We start from the raw sequence: 17,772 nt of genomic DNA, 5'->3' as shown, positions 1-17,772 counted from the left end.
AGTTTGAAATAACACACAAATGGTATCAAAATGCAAACGACAACACTTCCAAATAGATAGCGTAAAGTATGTCACTCAAGTTCACAATCACAACACTTGACGCGATGATACTGATGATACCTTCCGTGACATCCGCGGAATCTCGGTGTTTTTCTCAACGAATGTATTTTAAACAGCCCAAAATGTGAATTCAAGCGACAAAAATGTTTTCTAATAAAATAATTACCCTTGTGGAAGTATCGGACTTACGGCGAACAATGAGGCGAGCGATGTAAACAAGCCGTGGCTCAAGATGAAGGTACATTGTTACAATACTAATGAAAATAATTTCGTCACTGCTAATCCCAAGAATACAATTATAATAAGCGTAGGTGAACAATTATGTAGCAGACAAAGTCCTCTTCAAGACAATTATACTTGAAAATTCCAATACATTGAGCACCAAATGTTGCCGGTGTTCTTCTATCAACGACCGTTGAATCCTTGAATATAAAGGCTTTTTTACTTGGGCTAGAAAAAATCCGATGGTAAATACAGCAAAATCACGGAATACAAGCCAAATCGCACCAACGGGAGTAAGAAATTGTGTTCGCAGAGAGATTAAACATCGTAAATATTTCACAAAGCAGTGATCAACTCTTTTTAACTTCTTCGCGGGCTGACGAATAACAGATGGCGTTTTCGGAGCCTCATTTGTTTAATGCAAACAAAGGAGAAATATGATTGGTCGAGGCGCCTAGCCTCGCGTGCGAGTGCCACTTTCGTACCGACAAAAGCATTACGTCACGAATTTGTCGGTTGCACCGACAATCTGTCGGTAGCGGCGTTTTGTGAATCACATTTCTATCGGTGCTACCGACGATCGTCGGTAGCTACCGACACCGACGGTCGTCGGTATCCGTGTACAGAATTCCGCCCCAGGCCTACACACTTTATATAATTTCACTTCGTAACGCTCCATAGAATTTTTTCTTTCACTTAACCTTAGCAAAAGACTGGCTAATCACGACAGAAACTAATTCACAGCTATTATTTTAAGATTTTTGTTAATGGGAGATATAACTCAGCGTAACCGATTTGGAAGCAGGAATTACACTTGTCATGTCAGAAGAGAGGAATCCAACTGCATCATAATTAAAGGCAGCGAGACGGAAAGGTTATTTGAATCGTTAGAACAACATATTTTTACAAGGGCCCGGGTAGCTCAGTCGGTAGAGCATCAGACTTTTAATCTGAGGGTCTAGGGTTCGAGTCCCTATTCGGGCGATTATTTTTTGCGTCATTGGTATAAATTAGTGGGAAACAATTTTTCTGGTTTCTTCTTATAGATAACTCGCCCACTGTACATCTACACCTACATACTACCCCGAAAGCCGCTCAAGAGGCGGTTGGCAGGGAGTGTTAAGATACAAGACCTTTAAATATGCAAAGCAAACGCTCAAACGAAATTACGACTAGCATTTGTTAAAGTCCTTTATGGTTCGAGGGAAAAACAAGTTCCCATATCTATCCGTTCGGCAAAATATCCATCTTAATTTATCGCCTCAGTCGGACTTGGAAATATAGTGGGGCTCTAAGATGATGTTCTCCGTGTCGCTCCTAAAGATATTTATTCTCAATTGTTTAAGCAATATGAGCCTAGCGCGCTAGGGTTTCTGTAGTGCCAGTAAGCTTTGCCTGTAATTTTCCTTTGTATTACTCATAGATTTTTTCATGCATGATTCTTTAACAATATTTCGAGCCAGTATTACTACGAGGCGGGGTACATAATGTTCGTGGTGTGTTATTGCTGTGTATCTGGAAAATTCATCATAGGTTAGGATTTCGTGGTTTTCCTTAGTGTTTCGCCTCCATTGTGATAAATTCGCTCCATAATAATAGCTAAAATCATCGCCTAAAGTTTGAATCTGGTCGTTTATATGTAAGTGATTTTTTGCATTGTACACGCAATAAAATTTTAACACAAGTTTTAGTTAGTAGTACCAACAGTACTGTTCTCACGCTTTCTGCTTTTTCGTGTAGCTACCGTGGATACCTACAAATACAATAAGTTCAAGTATAACAGCAGTCACACCTTGATAGCATGAATTCAGAAACGCAATAATACTCTTTTTCAAGAAGTAAATTCTTTACTCGGTTTTTAACACTGGCAGAGAAATTAGTGCTTTAATATCAGATGGTAATTTGTTAAAGATTATTGAGGCTGCATGATGAGGACTATGTAGAGAAAGGGAAGAAGAGACTTGGGATAGGTGGATGTCAGTACTATTATGTGCGTGGTAAAGGTGCACATCATGGCGAGAAGAGAATATTTGGGGGTTTTGTTTAACAAATAAGGCACAATTTAGCATATAAAGGGGGGAAATTTGAGGATGGTATGGTTCTTGATTAAGATCTAACTAAAATAAGATGTAATAACAGTGAGTTATGTCTACAACTATTTACTATCTATCTAAACGAAATTCTAGCTGTGTTTGAAATTTATAACATGAGGTACGAACGCATATTTTTGTCCGATTGGTAAATTAGTTGGCGTAATCTGTGGCAATGGGATGTAGGTATGCAATGAGTGCGACGCTAATGGAAATAGTTTAAGATGCGAGAATAATAATAACTAGGACCGATAATGGGTCATACGTCAGAATATCCTCGAATAAACTTCTGCATGCCACAAGAATTAGAAAAAGAATAAATAAACATGAAAAGCAGTTAAGATAGTCTTGCTCGTGATACTGACCTTTTATAACAGCTCACGGGAATCACGTCAGACACTAGATTGAAAACTAGACAAAACTTACTATAAAATTCAAGAGCAGTTTATTTTCGGACGAAGTTTAGCATATCTTGCTAGTTCATATCACAAAAAAAAACAAGAGATAGAGACTGTAGACCATATATATTAAGAATGTCGTTTTTTCCGCGATCTACAAGAGACGATAACTGCACTGTCAGGACTTATTGTCAGATACAGGTTAGTTGACTGGTAATTTAGCTTACTAAATTATTTATTCTTTAAAACGTCATTCTGAATAATCATAGTATTTCTATCAGCATATTTAGCATGCTCTAGCTTCATAGGTGCATTGCCTTCATAACAGGGGCGCCGACTTATAAAAAATATTGGGGGGGCCCATATCCGAGGTCTTGCCCCGGGAAGAGGTTAAATTCAAAGTGTGTCGCAGCACCGAAACACTATCATGATTCACACCACCTGATTCAGTTAACCTACTTAACCTTATAATTATTTGTTTTAACACATTGTTGAATTTATTTTAAAAGGTAACTATTGCCAAACATGGGAAATAAAAATTACCCATATATTTTTGTAATTTCACAAAGCATAATATAACTTTATTATTTTCTTGAAACATTGAGGGGGCTCCGCCACCCCAAACGAATCTTTGAGGGGGCTCGGGCCCCCTCAGGCCCCATGGAGTCGGCGCCACTGCTTCATAAGTGGGATATATCAGCTTATGTGTCATTTGTACATGTGAGGATTCTCTTCAATGCTTGTGATTGATTACCCCATGCCAAACACCCTAGAGGTGGCTCGCAGGTTATTATGTAGATGTAGAACAATTTATTCGAATAGTTGAGGTATACTACAAGAGTATATAATCATTCAAAGTCAACCCAAAATATGAGGAGCACGGAAAACATTTTACTACCTTGCCTTGAGGAGCTCACCTCAAAGCAAAGTCGTATAAGGTTTGGCTCAGAATAGGAACAGAGAAAAAAATTCCAGCCTGCTAGGCAAAAGCATCCTGGAAAAGTTGAAAAAATACGCACACGGACAAAATAAAGCTGCTCAGGTTCCGAAGGCAAGGGCCAAAATCCCCAAATTAGCACCAAGAAAGCAGGGGATAAACTAACTTCGTTGCCACACCCTCGCTGGCGCTAAGTCGGAACTGCGCTCTCGGAGATGAAGTCAACACCTCACTCATCGTCAACTCTATAGGCGCCACTCGCAAAGAATGGGGATATCCCATTGCTCATCTCAGCCAAGGAAGAGACTAATGGCCCAAGTGACGGCCACTTACGGCCTGGGAGCCGAGTGCAGTTAGGATGACTCCCTCTAGAGCGGTCGTATTTTGTGTTCTTTTTTGACACCTACTACCCCCTTAAAATTTATGCTATCGTCTTGAAACTTAGCGGGGAGTAGACCTATATAAAACTTTGCCCTTTAAGTACAAAAATGTTAAAATATGATCATAGACTGATGCTAAAATTGACACGTATTAGTGGCAGGGAATTTATGGCGAGATCGTATTTCGTCTTGTTTGACGTATAACTTGTTACAGCAACTTAGGTTATCATCTGGAATCTTTGAGGGTACAAAGAGTGGAACTATGTCAAAATTTTCACTTAAATATAAAATACTGGATGCTTTAAAATGAATAGCGAATCATTTACGCTCTCCAATATTTATTAAACAAACCTAATCAAGACAAAAGATTAAAGTTAACAAAATCGAATTCTGCTCCTTAGGCTGCTCGACCATCCTAACAGTTAGACGTGGGATAAACTGATTGACGAGTGATTCGTTACAGAGTATAGGCGGCGTCCATTAATTACGTGATGTGATTTGGGCGATTTTTGGGCTCCCCAAGTCCCCCTTCGTGACATATCCTAAGATTTGGCTCGATCCCCTCCCTCTAATCTCACCTGAAATTGTTCAAAATATGTATTTTCAATGTAAATATGATAATCATGCATGTGCTTCATTGCGTTGTATTGATTAAAAAAACTTATTGTTTTTATTTATGATTATCCAAGAATAATATTTAAGATTGCTAATATTTTAGTCCAGAATCGCAGTTCTACATTAACAAAAAAGTTACATGATACTTGCAAGGACTCCCGCGTAAGATTGTAAATCCCAATCTAATAATGATCCCAAATTTCTGTTAAAGATGTGTTGTGGTAAAAGTTTCTTTTAGTCAAGTGACTGAACGCATTTAAAAGAAAAAATCGCGCGAATCCCAACTTTCCTGAGAGAGTTGTGTGTTATCAAAATATCACTAACGGTGTGCGAAAAATCCACAGGGAAAAAATCATTCGCCTTTTGATTCGCCGAATGATTTTTTTCCCTGTGGATTTTTCGCACATTTTTTTGCGTTGTGGGTGACTGCTGTAAAAGTTATCACCGTGGCAAGTCCCGGTTTACTTAAATTACTAACGGCTCGGACAGGAAATGTTTTTAGCATCTCAAACACATTAATGGTCTTCAAATTCGAGGTAATTTTGAAAAATTCGTAACTTACATTTTCAAGGGTATTCGATAATTAAATATAACTTCCGGTTTACTTTGTAAGCAGGTGTATCACTGCACTGGTTTTTATGAAAAAGCTTTCCCATTACTCGCAACCTATTTTAAGCACCATAAGCTGTTTATAAGTAGAATCTTGATATCTGCTTAACCTGTAGTGACAAGAATGAGGCAAGTAACTACTACGATTTTATTTAAAAATATGTTTTGGAATAGGCAATAACGTTCAGGTGAGTACTGATTAATGTGTTACTAGCAGTGGCGTAGCGAGGGGGAGGTCCGAAAACAATTCCCCACCCCCTGATTACACAAAAACACAATTCCTTTGCCTCATAAAAGAAAACAAAATATTGAAACGCTATGAATTTACAAAAACATTTCTTTGAAAAATGAAGTTTATACTACTATTACAATTGTTATAATTAGTTTAAAGCTTATTTATTACCTTGTTTTAAAAAATTTTCCTCATTGGTTTTGGAGCATCCCAACCCCCCCCCCCCCAGGGCAAAATTCCTTGCTACCCCACTGGTTAATAGGAACTCACTTCCGGTTAATATGGGAAATGACATGCATGAACTCAAAAATTCCTATGACCTCAACAAATGAACGAGATAGTCAATAGACAAACACTAGTTAAGTAAAAATTGGTCTTCATGATAATTTAACATGTGTGTGTGTCTATTTCTCGGAATGAATGGTTTAAAAATATTTGTCAGAAGTGGGATTCGAACCCACGCCCTCATACGAGGACCAGAATGCTCAATGCCGATTGAAGAATGAGAAGATGCCAGAATGCTCAATGCTCAATGCAGAATGCCGATTCCATCGGGCAAGGGAAACCTTGAGTCTGGCGCCTTAGACCGCTCGGCCATCCTGACAGTTGTGAGTGGGAGTGAGAGAGCCTCAACCAACCTACGGGTTAAAGGAATCATAACGGGTACGCAAAAGCTGAACAGACGAGGTCAGCACTGTGCTTGTGAGGACCACGAATATTACAACAGAGGATCCTCAAGTCGCCCTCTAAATGTGTTGTCAACCACAGCGCATTTAAAGGAGTTTACACAAGCAGCCAATCGCGTCGCTGAAGGACAAATTGATCTGAGTTTCACGAGGAAATAAGAAATAATAGGTGTGTTAACCGAAATTTTTATATATGATGATGTGATCGATCAAATTCATTACTATTCAATGCTATTCCTCACGAGTACAACCATTATATTGCATTTTTTTTAATTGCCACCGAAAACAGCTCCATAGGGCCTTTAAATAGGGGTATTAGAATATATAATATATTATAAATATTGGAATAAAGTGGATCACATTGTACTCGTCACCACGCCATGGACATTTTTGAAAACCGATTAACATGCGACCGAAATGGCAACAGAAATCTGCCTTCTAAGGGATGGAATTGGGCCTCCTCTATGCAGCCCCCTTAGTGAGGACCTACCCGTGGGATTTAGGGAGAATTCTACCTTTTGCACGCGAATATATTACAATACATGATTATACAGTCGGGTTCTTGTAAATTTTTGTCACCCACCGCGCATTTAAATGGCTTAACAAAATTCGCAACTGACGTCGCCGAGGGACTGGGCGATCAGAGGTTCGCGGAAAATAAGTTATAATTAAGGCTGTTAAGGCCGTTTTACACGGTACACGGAATTGCGCAGGTTAGAGCTGCATTAATTTCTAAAATGGTGTGGAATTGCGCGAATGCATGAACGAAATTAGAACAGGGGCTATTTTGCCGTCTCGCATCCACGCATTCTCGCATGTGTTCTAGCAATTCACCGCTTTACACGACGCAATTTTGATTGCGCCTTCACACGTGCGTCAGACTGCGCAATTCCGTGTACCGTGTAAAACGGCCTTTAGCGTTACCGTGACAGTCTATCCAAATGAAGTGAATGTTGACACAACCCATCGATTTTTTTATGTAAAAATGGAACACTAGAGACAGATAAAAGTAGTCTACTTCAAATTTTCAAGTTTTGAGTCGTTTTTTACATACGAGGAAATAATATTTAAGCCACTGAAGTTTGGAATATATTCCTATCATTTTATTATAAACCAATCCAAACCGTAAAACATGTTTCTCAAGATGCTTCAACTCAATGAGATAATAAATTTTCACACAATTTTGCCTAAAATAGTAGACGTATTACGTCAAAATTTTGAACGGATATCAGAGAGAATTTCATCCTAGCCGTGGAATTATAATTAAAGCATTAAGAGAATAGGGTGGTTTCCTATTATTTTTTTATTGCCTAAATAGAAAGATTATTACTCCTGGAGTACGTATTTCACGCTTTTAGATTTTTAAATGACAATATCTATTTTTCGCGATTAAATTAAATGTGAAAATTTTCAAGCGCGCGAAAACGCGACGCTTAAGTATGAATGTCGGGAAGTCTCTCCGCGTGACGTATTTCTGGTTCCCCCTCCCGCACTGCGAGGTGACCTTGAGGCGAGGCTTAGCGCTGATACGACGCAGGCTGCTAGCGGCTAGCCTAGAACCCTGCTGGCTGGTAGTGCTTGGCTTAAATAAGGATTATTAATAACTTATCAAAGGAAGAAAACTTTCCGACCTTAGCCAGTTTTAATAAGTGATTGTTAAGACATGTTTCCCTGAGCTCTGCGCCTCATGCATGCAATGGTAACCTCAGACGACGTATAACTCCTATCTTCTCGTATAGAAACTAGGTCCCTGTGACGTCACGTGGAGTGGCATCGCATGGGCGCCAATCTGGCCCTTTTCAAATGAGGATAAAAATGGACCATTGCCATTCGTCTAACCCGGTATTTCTAAAACAAAATAATTTGTATATTATGAATACACTAATGGTGGGTAACGAATCGCAATCAATGCCTTTCGTTTTCTTTGATGAAGGAAACCACCCTATTGTGATTTTGGCGAAAAGGAAGTTTTGAATTGACCATTCAAAAATTTTTACTCATTGTTGAAGGAATGGGATTTTTAAAGGTAACATTCCGCTAGTTACGAGTCAGTTTCGAAATGGGTTTGCCCGCTGAGAACTAAAACAGTTTCAATCTAAAGCGATCGAAGTACAGGAATACTGTAGGTGTCATGAGCTGTATATAAGTGGAATCCCAACACCCGTTTAACCTCCAGCAGCACATATGGGTCAAAAGACCGCAAAGATTTCAATTAAAAATCTATTTTCGAATAGCCAATTACGTTTAGGCGAGTACTGATGATCAATTGTAATCAGCCACTCATTTCCGGTTAATATAGGAAATTACCCGCCAAACCTCAAACATTCCTCCAACCTCAACAAACAAACGAGATAGACACACTGTATAAAAAAATTAGTCGCCGCAACAATGTTTCGCAGTCTTTTTCTCGACGTGGATTGTCAAAAAAATTTGTCAGAAGTGGGATTCGAACCCACGCCCTCATACGAGGACCAGAACGCTCAAACCCGAATTTGTCGGGCAAGGAGGAACCTTGAGTCTGGCGCCTTAGACCGCTCGGCCATCCTGACAGTTACGTAAGTGTGTGAGAGAGCCTGAACCAACCGTGAGGTTCAAGGAATTAAGCACAATAATAATGGGTTAGCACAAGCTGAAACAGAGACGAATACCACCGTAGCCTCCTTCGACTCACAAAAATTATCTTAAAACCATTGTACGTACCTTTATACAATGGAATATCCACAAAATTGGTCCAGTTCTGTCTTTTATTAGGATATTTTATGCTTCTTTCGTCACACGAATGCGCTTCACGCTGGACTCAATGCTTTCAAACAAAACGATAGAATCCACCGGACCCAAACTCATTGGAAGAGTTGCCAAATTTCCATGTTTCGGCCTGTATTAAAGGAGACCATAGGACCACGCTGTAATATTAAGTACCTGCCCGTAGGGCTTAGACAGGGGGAGCTCTACAAATATTATAACTGAGGATTCTTCAGCCGGCCTCTAAAATTGCTGTCACCCACCGTTTAAATGGGTCAAGGCCGTTTTACACGGGGCTCCTGACGTGTGTAAGAACGCGCAGTGAAATTTTCATCGTATAAAACGGTGAATTGCTAAAACGCATGCGAGAATGCATGGACGTGAGATGGCAAAACAGCCCTTGTTCTAATTTCGTTCGGCATTCGCCCGATTTCTCACCATACTGATAAATGAATACAGCTCTACTCTGCGCAATTACGTGCCCCGTTTAAAACGACCTTTAACAAAACTCACCACTGTCGTCGATGACGGTCAAGGCGATACGAGTTTTACTGAGAAATAAGCTATAATTAAGGGTGTAAGCCAAAATTTATATTCAATATAATATATTCTATCAAATTTATTATTTTTCAATGCTACTTCTCGTGACTGTAAATAATGCATGGTAAATGTTGAAAATAAATTGAACGCTCTCTACTCGTCGTCACGCTGAGGTCATTTTTGAAAATCAATTAACCCATTTCCCCCCACCGTCACCGTGTGGCCAACACTACCTTGCTGAGAAAATGAGGCTCTGGATGAATAACTACGCACAATTTTGTTTTTAAATTGTCACAAATGTGCTGATTTAGATTTTTTCGACCTATGCTATCTATTAGTTAATTTTTGAAGGTGGTAGAAATGATCTCACTTGCTAAAAGATGGGCGCAAATCGGAATGTCAAAATGGACGTCAAATGTCCGTAAATAAGGTGCAAGTATAAGAGAAGTAACAATAGAAGTACCTACATTGAAAAGATGATTTCAATTTTACTTCAACAAAAGTATGTTTTCCCTGAAGATTCAATCCTTTCTTATGCCGAAATAAAATAGATCACATTAGATTTCGACACCATCACCGCTCATTGCAGCCATGTGGCCACGGGTCATTCTCAGAAAACCGTTCAACGAATGCATCGCCAACAGATTTAATGTGTTAACTTAAGACGACCGAAGGAGAGAAACACCTAAATATCTTCAAAATCGAAAGGAATTATTTACTGGGGGGATATATAAAATGCGCCCAAAATGGAAAGCTTAATCAAGCTTCAACGGGAGGAGCGATGCCTCCTCTACGCACTCCCCTACAGTGGCGGATACATGTGGGAGGCGCAGGGGGCGCACGCCCCCTTGCGGGGCCACCTGCACTATCTAACATAGCAGAACCACAATTATAACTTTTTTTATCATAAGATAGCATTATCTTGTATATGTGAATAATCAGCTTAAATGAAACTTTCTCAAACTTTGCATGCGATTTATTTTTCATTCCGATAAAAGTTCTCAATAAATATTTTGCCCCACCCCCTTCAGCATTTTCTGTATCCGCTACTGGTCCCCTTGCCTTTAAAAAATGCGTGCACATGACCTTCAGCCGCGGACTAAAATCAAGTGACGGCACTCCAATATTCCACGGGAACACTAAACTAAAAAGACAAGAAACAACTGAATACCTTGGCGCTGTTCTCGATAAAAAAAACTCATTTGGAACCATCAAATCACCAACTCCACAGCGAAAGCTGAAGCCGCAGCCACTGTTCTTGGCTCACTGCTCCAAAAAAGATCAAAACTATCCCAAAAAAACAAAATCATTTTATATTAAATCATGTTAAAACCACTGATTAGCTACGCATCGCCATTTTGGCCGATGGCTTCCAAAACCCATCAAATGAAAATCCAGAAAACGGAAAATATTCTCATCCGAAAAGTTGCAGTCGCGCCTTGGTTCATCAGAAATGAGGATATCCGCAAAGACCTGCGCATCACCCCAATACTACAAGAATTAATAGCAAACTTCCGAAAATAATTTTTAGAAAATCACTCGCCCGAAAAAACAAATCTCTGAAAACATCAAACTTATAAATCTCTGTAATTAAAACCCGAGTCCGATATCAAGGCACAGAACCCCTAATTCCGCATTCCTTCCAAGCCATATCTCTTTCCCTTAGCATATTAACTTCCTGTCATACTGTGACTATAGATAAAAATTATAACTGAAATAAAACATTTGAAAACACACTGGAGACAGCCTAAACGGCTGGGTCTACTGTAGTCAAAGTACAAGATATTCCGGCGGGGCGAGGCGAGGCCCCTTGCCTTTACGGAACAGCGCAATCATCAGGAAGAAATCTTGCACTTAAATTAAAACCTTCCATGCCCTCCCTAAGGGAACCACCTCCCCCTAACTTCTTTCATACCATATGACCAAGTTTTTTCCCCCCTCCCTCTTCTCTGTTGACCAATCCGTTCAACCTAATTACCTTCCTCCCTACCCCTCCTAGCCTGGTTTAAAAGGATGTGATGGACCTCTGTAGAGTTCACCTGATGATGACGTCTAACGTTGAAACCATGGTCGTGAATAAATATTAATGTGAAAGCACAAAGTTCTTCTTTTTTAATTTAATTATGAATCGCTTTCACCAAGTTACGCCTCAAACAATCAATTTTTACGAAATCTTGCACCTTCAGCTGCAGGACTTCTCCGGTCCGATAAAACGTGCTTGACCCTTAGGAAACCAAATTAGCCGTGAACAACTTTCAATTTGACCCACGAATTATTTATAGCCTTTACCCTCCCTATATTCCTCTCTTTCATTTCCCTTCATAGGCACCATTATTGTGCAGTCTGAGGGTATACAAAGGAATAGTCCATTATCATTTAGTGTCCAGTTTTAGGTCATTTACATGACTTAGCTTTCCCAGATCAAGCCTAAAGGATAGGTGGTGGAAATTCATTGCGATCACGAATCGATGGGAGAGAAATTCTGGAAAATGAAATAATGATACTTCAGATCTCGTACCAGTCATGTCTGGATCGTAAGTTGGAAGTCTTAATCTATGAGTCAAGACGAAAATGAAGGAACGTCGTGGAAAAAATCATTCGTTGGGGGTTATTTAGCGGGGAAGGGTTTATTTCAGGGCGTTCGTATGGTGAGGGAACATTTAAGACCATATTTCCTCAGCATTTCAATCCCACTTCCCCTGGCCTACGACCTTGACACCAATTAAGTAAGAAACATTAAGTTAGGATATTATCAGGGTAATAGCTCAAAAGGTACTCATACAAAATGGGGCGTGCACTCCGTAAAAAAAACTATCAACACAGAGCCGGAAGAGTTTCTCACGATAGGATTAGATGATGATAAATATTTTAAAACTCTAGGAGCTATGAACGGAAAAAGAAAAAAATCTAATTGTGCTGTATTGCAATCGGAGGAGGCGACCGATAGCTGAGGTCATTTGCGTCATGAGCGAAGGGTATAAAAGGAAGGGTGGAGAGAAACCCGGCGTCGATATTAGCCTGCTCTTATGAAGGTCGGCAAAGGGACCACGGCTTAACGTCCCATCCGACGGACGGAGTGCTGCGCTTCAAATGTCCTCCACACAATATTCAAGCAGGGTTCGGCCAGTCTCTGAAAATTCTCTACCACTACCGGGTGAAAAACTAAGTATAGATTGAAAAATGCTGAAGTGTGTCACAGGACGAAGGGCAAGAAAACAGCATGAAGTAGGTAATGCATGTGTTTTGCTGATCCAAAATAAAATTATGCGGATTAAATCACTAAAGGGTGCAAAAGATGCGTCATCAGGCTATAGACATCACCATTATATACAGTGCCGGCTCTCAAGGAGATAACTTTGCTGTTTTATCAAAATGTTTAAAATCTTGTGGAAGGAAGTTAATTTATTATATCAGTAGGTATCTCCCATGAAATTTTGCCCTGGAGTGGCAATATATTATTAGCTCAAACATTTTATCATTTTTTAAATATTAATTAACTCCGACAAGAGGCAACTCAATGTCAGAATGCATACCCGTATCCACTTCTACTAATAGTCCTAAAATTACTAACTTCACTATTGCGTAGCATTTTTTTCGATCAACTATAGTACTACACTGCCATTTCAAATATCCATCATATTGGCCTAAAGCACTTCGTGGCGAATATTGCCATCTCATCATATTGTTCTATTGAAACTGCCTTTTTAAATTTTCAGCCTTGGGGTTATGAAGATGTGCATGAAATAAAATTTATAAGGTAAGCTAGCGACCTTAGTTAAATATTACGGATAGCTAATACTAATATACTTACTCTATGGTATAAGCAAAATATATGTTCCCGTAACACACAAACGTTAGACGTAAACGAGAGAAAAATAAATAAAAGACGCGGAAAAATAAATGGAAGGAATATAGGTGATAGGGCAAGAAAGATATACAAGGCAATGAAACGAATCTTTACAGCTACTAAAATTTCAAACATTTCCATCAAAACGAAAACGAATGCATGGCTCTAAAATGCCTTTGAAATAAATCTGTCTGTTTCCCTTCTCAAAGGAGAAAGCATTCAGAGCAAGGATACGACCTACTAAATCCAAACATACCCCAACATACCAAAATAAGCTACGAACTCGCCATAATTTGGACGCAAGACAGACATGAAGCGAAATTTCTTCCGTCAGAGTTAACCAAGTAGGTAATATTTTCTAAAAATGGCTAATGGGGTACATTTCTCACACCAAAGTCAAGGACAGATAAAACTTGAAACTCTATGAAGGTGCCAGATGAAGTCTTGAGCCTGTTTCATAGAAAAAAAAATAGCAAAAATTTAAACTAAGCACTTACTAAAAAATTAGCTGCACAGCTTTTGGGCGTTTACAGTATAACAATTATTGTGCGCTCGACGAAATCTTTTATTCTTTAACCCACGAATATAACAAAAGATGATCCTTAGTTCGGCCTCTAAATGTGTTGTCAGCCACCGCGCATTAAATGGGTTTAAAAACTCGCCACACGCGTCGCTGATGGACAGATTGATCCGAGTTTCACGGGGAAATAAGGTATATAGAGGTTTAACCGGAACTCATACGCATAATGATATGATATGTCAAATTCATAAAAGTTCAATGCTATTCCTCGCAATAACAAACATTTTACAGCAAAATGTAGGGAAAAAAATTGGATCGCATTGCACTCATCACCGCGCCGCGGACATTTTTGAAAACCGATTAAAATGCTACCGAAGTGACAACGAAAAGCAGCCTTGTATGCAAGGTGGTACCCATGATAATAACTAGGGGGGGGGCAAGCAATGGTCTCGGGGGGCAAGCCATGGTATCTATGAGATTATTTCCTAGAAAAAATAGTTTTATTTTAGTTACATATCTTATACTAATCTATATCATTTTTCGTGGGTTTAAAGAAAATTTGTTGAATACTTTCGTTTCAATTCAGTGATTTTGCTTAAAGGGTTTTGCGATTTTTGCTTCCAGGGGGAGCAGCTGCCGCCCCCTGCCCCTCGCTGGGTACGCCCATGCTTGTATGGGATAGAACTGGGCCTCCTCTATGCAATCCCCCTGTTTTTACCGCACTAAAAGCAAATTGCCGCACTTAAGATATTGAATTGAGTTCTTCAAGTTGTTCCTTAACACCATCGATGTCTTTTCCGCTGTCAACTTGTCCATTTCATAACACATTGATATCACTTTTCGAGATGTCATCTTCCACGATTCACGGCACGAATATTACAAAAGATAATCGTCAAGACGGCCTCTAATTGTGTTGTTACCCAGTGGCGCGGCGAGGGGGGGTTTTGGGGAATAAACCCCCCCCCCAGAGCTCAGATAAATTTTTAAGTTAAATCCATTTTACTTAATTGCATTAATATTTCTTATAGAATAGTGTAAGGATTCATAAAATATCCCTGAGAAAGCCATAAAAACTCAATATTTATCCTAAATTTTTTTCTGGGGAGGCACCCAGCACCTCGCGATTACCCTTACAGATATACCATACCACCAAACACCCCAGTATTCGTTGCGCCTAAAACCCCTCCCAGCCTTTATTCCTAGTTGCGCCCCTGTTGCTACCCACCGCGCATTTAATGGGTTTACAAAGTCACCACTCGCGTCTCTGATGGACAAATTGATTCGAATTTCACGGGGAAATAAGGCATATTTCGGGATGTTCACCGAAATACATATATATGATGATGTGATCTATCAAATTCATAACTTTTGATTGCTAATCCTTGCAATATCAAACATTTTACCGCAAAAAATATGAAAAATTGGATCGCATTGCACTCATCACCGCCCCGCGGACATTTTTGAAAACCCATTAAAATGCGACCGAAGTGACAACATAAATCATCGTTGTATGTGACATAATTGGGCCCCTTCTATGTAGTCCCCTTGATTCACGGTTAGAGCTAACAAAATATGCGTGAAAATTGCATGAAAAAATGTCTAAGACGCTTCGCGTTCCAAAGTTTGACGCTAATTTTGTCTTTAATTTAGCCAGGATCTTACGCTATTTAAAAAAATATGAATGCCGACATTGAAGTATTGGTAACTGAATTCCGCGCTCAGTGTCCCCTGTGTTTAAAAAATTAATTCCTTTATATGAACCGGCCTTTATCTGGGAATTAAGATAACTTCTAAATACCTTGGGGGATACGATTAACAACGCTCAAGATATACCCCGTATTACAAGGGGGGCGATCAAGAAATCTTCAAAAAATGCTCTCATATAAGTTCCTTCGCGTGAATTTGCCGAAAACCTATTTGAAACTCTACCTAAACGTAAAACTTTGTCAAAAATCAGTATCCGCCATTTGTATGGTAAGAATTTATCGATGATATTCTTTAATATTATGGAAAATTAAAGAAAAAACACCATGGCAACAGATTACATGGTTTCTTATTCCGCAAGAATCCACCTATAACTTCACCATCTGCATACTTTGAATTTTTTTGGACTTTGGCTAAGATTTTCAGAGAGAATTGAAGACCGGCGTTTTTATGGAAATTTGCTCACGTTATCTCAGTAACGGGTAAAACCTATGTCAAATGAAGTATATATCCATAATTTCAATCATTTTTGAGTATACCTGCGAAGTTTCAAGTTTATGACTCAAAAAATGCCATTTTGTAATTTTGTCCGGCTTTTTCCGATTTCCGCTCACTGTCCGGCGCCGCGATAGGTGCCCGATGACGCCTCTGGGATAGGGATAAGTTTGGAAGGCAGGGACGGGGAATAACCTCGCCATAGAAGCGACCAGGGCCCACTATTAGCGAAACCTGGCATCAGCCATTAATGTGCCAACGATTTTGGAGGATTTTCTTATAAATAAGAAAAACCAATGGATCAAATCGTTCGATAATCGTTGGTCCACTGGCAGTGCAAGTTTGCTTGAAATGAACAAGCCCTACCCTTGTAGCTGCTCTTCTTGTTGCCGCTTCTTGCATCTCGTGTACGCGTGAGCGCGAAGTCACTTGAAAAAGCTTCCAGTGTACGATCAGCCGAAAGTATTGCAGATTCCGATTGAAACACCCTGCATACGATAAAAGGCAAGGAAAATTAAGAGAACAAAGAGAAAATTAAGAAAAGGCAAGTAGCTATGACATTAGAGTGGAGAGTTATATTACTGCATCACGATAGTTAACTGTTAACGATGCTATAAGGCGACGAAAGTCGCTGTTCTCAAAAATAAAGAGTGGGATCATGGCGGCCAACAGGGGAGTGCGCTGCGCAATTGGAGTCATTGAAAATAGATACATTTTGCGAGAGTCACAAGTTTTTCGGACAGGCACTCGGTGAATGTATCAAACTAATATTCACTATATCCAAATATCCTCAATTCGTTTGCAGCAAATTAAATAAGCATCGGAAGCTTAAAATTAAAAATTAAAATATTGAAGATTTGGTGCAATAGAGTAAATCAGGTCTTAGGGGATATGTGCTATTAGCATTTTATTCCTGGATAAATAGCCGTACTGGCGGTAGGAATTTTTGATTTTGGAGAAATGTGAATATATCAGTGTATTTATCAAAAATAGTGTAGCGCATTTATCAAAATCAGTACGGTTATGGGCCTGCTACATAATACTTGCAAAGTAAACCGTAAGTGATATTTAAGTAGTTAATTTAATGCCGTTAAAAAGTCAGGATAATTTTTTTGTGTCCATTTCTCGATATGAATGATTACAAAATATTTGTCAGGAGTGGGATTCGAACCCACGCCCTCATACGAGGACCAGAATGCTCAAACCCGATTTCATCGGGCAAGGGTTAGCCTTGAGTCTGGCGCCTTAGACCGCTCGGCCATCCTGACAGTTATAAGTAAGAGTGAGAGAGCCTGAGCCAACCTACGGGTTTCTGTAAAATTTCTGTAAAACACTCCGAGGGCAAAAAAAGCATCACTTTTTCTCAATTTTTTTACTCCACCTTTGGTGTCACAATCACATTTGATTCTTGCACTGATGCCTTGAAATGAGTAACAAAAAAGTTAAAAATAGAGATATAAATATTCATTATCCATCATAGTAATTGTAGGAGATTTACGATGTTAGTTTCAGCAGACTCAGCGTCGATACCGCTCGCAGGGTGGACTAAGTATCAGGTTTAGCGGCACCCACTTCTAAATCCTGATTAGACATGTTGACGTTTCCTGTAAATATTCTAACGGTGAACATGTGTGCAAACTGAATTAAAGACAAACGTAGTTCCTTTTCCGGAGTCTATCCTAAACATTCGCGGAA

General features: G+C 39.4%; 4 non-coding genes across 4 annotated transcripts; 1 reads left to right on the top strand and 3 right to left on the bottom strand.

Annotated features, from left to right (window-relative positions):
* The first annotated feature begins 1,193 nt into the window (after positions 1-1,193).
* Positions 1,194-1,266, top strand: Trnak-uuu. The gene has a single exon. It is a non-coding gene; the product is annotated as a tRNA-Lys (tRNA).
* Positions 1,267-5,979: 4,713 nt separating this feature from the next.
* On the bottom strand, positions 5,980-6,147 carry Trnal-caa. Its single transcript has 2 exons — positions 6,110-6,147; positions 5,980-6,025 (listed from the first exon to the last, which is right to left on the bottom strand). It is a non-coding gene; the product is annotated as a tRNA-Leu (tRNA).
* Positions 6,148-8,660: 2,513 nt separating this feature from the next.
* Positions 8,661-8,778, bottom strand: Trnal-caa. The gene is made up of 2 exons: positions 8,741-8,778; positions 8,661-8,706 (listed from the first exon to the last, which is right to left on the bottom strand). It is a non-coding gene; the product is annotated as a tRNA-Leu (tRNA).
* Positions 8,779-17,227: 8,449 nt separating this feature from the next.
* Positions 17,228-17,345, bottom strand: Trnal-caa. The gene is made up of 2 exons: positions 17,308-17,345; positions 17,228-17,273 (listed from the first exon to the last, which is right to left on the bottom strand). It is a non-coding gene; the product is annotated as a tRNA-Leu (tRNA).
* Between the last annotated feature and the right edge of the window lie 427 nt (positions 17,346-17,772).

This window comes from Ischnura elegans, chromosome 8 (assembly GCF_921293095.1).
Source record: "Ischnura elegans chromosome 8, ioIscEleg1.1, whole genome shotgun sequence".
Lineage (NCBI taxonomy): Eukaryota > Metazoa > Arthropoda > Insecta > Odonata > Coenagrionidae > Ischnura > Ischnura elegans.
This window is presented reverse-complemented; position numbering and strand designations above follow the sequence as displayed.